Source organism: Scyliorhinus canicula, chromosome 19 (genome assembly GCF_902713615.1).
Source record: "Scyliorhinus canicula chromosome 19, sScyCan1.1, whole genome shotgun sequence".
Lineage (NCBI taxonomy): Eukaryota > Metazoa > Chordata > Chondrichthyes > Carcharhiniformes > Scyliorhinidae > Scyliorhinus > Scyliorhinus canicula.
Genome location: NC_052164.1, coordinates 60512106 through 60517211, shown reverse-complemented (window position 1 = coordinate 60517211; position 5106 = coordinate 60512106). Strand labels below are relative to the sequence as shown.

The 5106-nt window shown below is 45.1% G+C and overlaps 1 non-coding gene across 1 annotated transcript; it reads left to right on the top strand.

Annotated features, from left to right (window-relative positions):
- Positions 1 to 363: 363 nt before the first annotated feature.
- On the top strand, positions 364 to 469 carry LOC119954590. Its single transcript, XR_005458272.1, has one exon. It is a non-coding gene; the product is annotated as a U6 spliceosomal RNA (small nuclear RNA).
- Positions 470 to 5106: the final 4637 nt, after the last annotated feature.

Below are 5106 nucleotides of genomic sequence, written 5' to 3'. Positions count from 1 at the left end.
TATGGAATTCCTTGCCCAGTGAAGCAGTTGAGGCTCCTTCATTACATGTTTTTAAGGTAAAGGTAGATAGTTTTTTGAAGAATAAGGGGATTAAGGGTTATGGTGTTCGGGCCGGAAAGTGGAGCTGAGTCCACAAAAGATCAGCCATGATCTCATTGAATGGCGGAGCAGGCTCGAGGGGCCAGATGGCCTACTCCTGCTCCTAGTTCTTATGTTCTCATGTTCTTATCACAGAGACGTGGCTACAAGGAGATCAGGGCTGGGGTCTAAATATACAAGGATATCTAGGCAATATCAAGGAAAGTACAGGCAGATGGGCAAAGGGGTCTGGGTTGCATTGTGAGTAAGGAATGAAGTTAAATCGTGCTCGCTTCGGCAGCACATATACTAAAATTGAAACGATACAGAGAAGATTAGCATGGCCCCTGCAGAAGGAATGAAGTTAAATCGAGAGCAAGGAGCGATATAGGATCAGAAATCATAGAACCTCTGTGGGTAGAATTGAGGAATCGCAAGGTAAAAAGACCCTAATGGGAGATATGTCCAGGTCCCCAAGCAGTAGTCAGGATGTGGGGCAGAAAATAAATTTGGGAATAGAATAGGCATGTAAAAAACGCATTATTACAATAATCAACAAAGAACAAAGAACAATGCAGCCCTTCGGCCCTCCAAGCCTGTGCCGATCATGTGTCCCATCTAGACCAATCACCTGTATCCTTCTATGCGCTGTCTGTTCATATGCCTATACAGGAAAGTGCCAAAGGTTGCTAACGTATCTGTCTCAATCACCTCCCTTTTGGCAGTGCATTCCAGGCCACCACAACCCTTACATCTCCACTGAACCTTTCCCCCCTCACCTTGAAATTGTGATCCCTTGTAATTGTAATTTCCGCCCTGGGAAAAAGCTTCCAACTGTTCTCCCTATACCCCTAATAAGTTTATGAACTTCTATCAGGAATCATGGGGGACTTCAATATGCAGGTGGACTGGGAAAATCAGGTTGGTAGTGGATCCTAAGAAAAGGAATTGTCGAATGTCTAAGAGATGCTTTTTTGCAGCAGCTTGTGACAGCCTACTAGGGAACAGGCAATTCTGGATTTGGTGATGTGTAATGAGGCAGCCTTGATGAGGGAATTTAAGGTGACGGAATCCTGAGGGAGCAGTGACCACAATATGATAGAATTTAACCTGCAGTTTGAGAGGGAGAAGCTGGAATATGATGTAACTGTAATACAATTAAATAAGAGTAACTACAAAGACATTATGGAGGAGTTGGTCAGAGTTGATTGGAAAGGGAGCCCAGCATGGAAGACAGTGGAGCAGCAATGCAGGTGTTTTTGGGGGTTATTCGGGAAGCACAATAGAAGTTCATCCCAAGGAGGAAGAAACATGCTAAGGGGAGGACAAGGCATCCATGGATGACGAGGGAAGTCAAGGACAGCATAAAAGCAAATTAAAAGCATACAAAGTGGCGAGGATTACATAGAACATAGAACATAGAACACTACAGCGCAGTCCGGGACCTTCGGCCCTCGATGTTGCGCCGACCTGTGAAACCATCTGAAGCCTATCTGACCTACACTATTCCATTTTCATCCATGTGTCTATCCAGTGACCACTTAAATGCCCTTAAAGTTGGCGAGTCTACTACTGTTGCAGGCAGGGAGTTCCACACCCCTACTACTCTCTGAGTAAAGAAACTGCCTCTGACATCTGTCCTATATCTATCACCCCTCAATGTAAAGCTATGTCCCCTCGTGTTGGTCATCACCATCCGAGGAAAAAGACTCTCACTGTCCACCCTATCTAACCCTCTGACTATCTTATATGTCTCTATTAAGTCACCTCTCAGCCTTCTCCTCTCTAACCAAAACAACCTCAATTCCCTGAGCCTTTCCTCGTAAGACCTTCCCTCCATACCAGGCAACATCCTAGTAAATCTCCTCTGAACCCTTTCCAAAGCTTCCACATCCTTCCTATAATGTGGTGACCAGAAATGCACGCAGTACTCCAGGTGCGGCCGCACCAGAGTTATGTACAGCTGCAGCATGACCTTGTGGTTCCGAAACTCAATCCCCCTGCTTATAAAGGCTAGCACACCATATGCCTTCTTAACAGCCCTATTATCCTAGGTGGCAACTTTCAGGGATTTATGTACCTGGATGCCGAGATCTCTCTGTTCATTTACACTACCAAGAACCTTGCCATTAGCCCAGTACTCTGCATTCCTGTTACTCCTTCCAAAGTGAACCACCTCACACTTTTCCGCATTAAACTCCATCTGCCACCTCTCAGCCCAGCTCTGCAGCTTATCTATGTCCCTCTGTATCCTATAACATCCTTCAGCACTATCCACAACTCCACCAACCTTCGTGTCATCTGCAAATTTACTAACCCATCCTTCTACACCCTCTTCCAGGTCATTTATAAAAATGACAAACAGCAGTGGCCCCAAAACAGATCCTTGCGGTACACCACTAGTAACTGAACTCCAGGATGAACATTTGCCATCAACCACCACCCTCTGTCTTCTTTCAGCTAGCCAATTACTGATCCAAACCGCTAAATCACCTTCAATTCCATACTTCCTTATTTTCTGCAATAGCCTACCGTGGGGAACCTTATCAAACGCCTTACTGAAATCCATATACACCACATCAACCGCTTTACCCTCATCCACCTGTTTGGTCACCTTCTCAAAAAACTTAATAAGGTTTGTGAGGCATGACCTACCCTTCACAAAACCGTGTTGACTATCGCTAATCAACTTGTTCTTTTCAAGATGATTATAAACCCTATCTCTTATAACCTTTTCCAACATTTTACCCACAACCGAAGTAAGGCTCACAGGTCTATAACTACCAGGATTGTCTCTACTCCCCTTCTTGAACAAGGGGACAACATTTGCTATCCTCCAGTCTTCCGGCACTATTCCTGTCGACAAAGACGACATAAAGATCAAGGACAAAGGCTCTGCAATCTCCTCCCTGGCTTCCCAGAGAATCCTAGGATAAATCTCATCTGGCCCAGGGGACTTACCTATTTTGACATTTTCCAAAATTGCTAACACCTCCTCCTTTTGAACCTCAATTCCATCTAGCCTGGTCGACAGAACCTGAGTGTTCTCCTCGACAACATTGTCTTTCTCCAGTGTAAACACTGACGAAAAATATCCATTTAACGCTTCCCCTATCTCCTCTGATTCCACACACAACTTTCCACTACTATCCTTGATTGGCCCTAATCTTACTCTAGTCATTCTTTTATTCCTGATATACCTATAGAAAGCCTTAGGGTTTTCCTTGATCCTATCCGCCAACGACTTTTCGTGTCCTCTCCTTGCTCTTCTTAACTCTCCCTTTAGGTCCTTCCTGGCTAACTTGTAAACTCAAGTGCCCTAACTGAGCCTTCATGTCTCATCCTAACATAAGCCTTCTTCTTAGTGGGAAGCCAGAGGATTGACAATGCTTTAAAAGCAAGCAGAGGGCAATTAAAAAAGTATTATAGTGATATAAAAGAAGATAAGAACAAAGAACAAAGACAATTACAGGACAGGAACAGGACCTTCGGCCCTACCAGCCTGCGCCGATCTAGATCCTTTATCTAAAATCTGTATCCTATTTTCCAAGGTCTACTTCCCTCTGTTCCCGCCCATTCATATACCTGTCTAGATGCCTTTTAAATTATGCTATCGTGCCCGCCTCTACCACCTCCGCTGTTAAGCGTTCCAGGCACCCACCACCCTCTGCGTAATAAACTTTCCACGCACATCTCCCTTAAACTTTCCCCCTCTCACCTTGAAATCGTGACCCCTTGTAACTGACACCCCCACACTTGGAAAAAGATTGTTGCTATCCACCCTGTCCATACCTCTCATAATTTTGTAGACCTCAATCAGGTCCCCCATAAACCTCCGTCTTTCCAACGAAAACAATCCTAATCTACTCAACCTTTCTTCATAGCTAGCACCCTCCATACCAGGCAACATCCTGGTGAACCTCCTCTGCACCCTCTCCAAAGCATCCACATCCTTCTGGTAATGTGGCGACCAGAACTGCACGCAGTATTCCAAATGTGGCCTAACCAAAGTCCTATACAACTGTAACATGACCAGCCAACTCTTGTACTCAATACCCCGTCCGATGAAGGCAAGCATGCAGTATGCCTTCTTGACCACTTTATCAACCTGCGTTGCCACCTTCAGGGTACAATGGACCTGAACTCCCAGATCTCTCTGTACATCAATTTTCCCCAGGACCCTTCCATTGACCATACAGTCCGCTCTAGAATTTGATCGTCCAAAATGCATCACCGCGCATTTGCCTGGATTGAACTCCATCTGCCATTTCTCTGCCCAACTCTGCAATCTAGCTATATTTTGTTGTATTCTCTGACAGTCCGCCTCGCTATCTGCAACTTCACCAATCTTAGTATCATCTGCAAACTTGCTAATCAGACCACCTACACCTTCCTCCAGGTCATTTATGTAGATCACAAACAACAGTGGTCCGAGCACGGATCCCTGTGGTCTGTGTGTCACCCGTCTCCATTTTGAGACACTCCCTTCCACCACTACTCTCTGTCGCCTGTTACCCAGCCAGTTCTTTATCCATCTAGCTAGTACACCCTGAACCCCATACGACTTCACTTTTTCCATCAACCTGCCATGGGAAACCTTATCAAACGCCTTACTAAAGTCCATGTATATGACATCTACAGCCCTTCCCTCATCAATTAACTTTGTCACTTCCTCAAAGAATTCTATTAGGTTTGTAAGACATGACCTTTGTAAGACATTCCCTGCACAAAACCATGATGCCTATCACTGATAAGTCTATTTTCTTCCAGATGTGAATAGATCCTATCCCTCAGTATCTTCTCCAAGTTTGCCTACCACTGACGTCAAGCTCACAGGTCTATAATTCCCTGGATTTTCCCTGCTACCCTTCTTAAACAAAGAGACAACATTAGCAATTCTCCAGTCCTCTGGGACCTCATCCATGCTCAAGGATGCTTCAAAGATATCTGTTAAGGCCCCAGCTATTTCGACCCTCGCTTCCCTCAGTAACCTGAGATAGATCCCATCCGGTCGTGGGGACTTGTCCA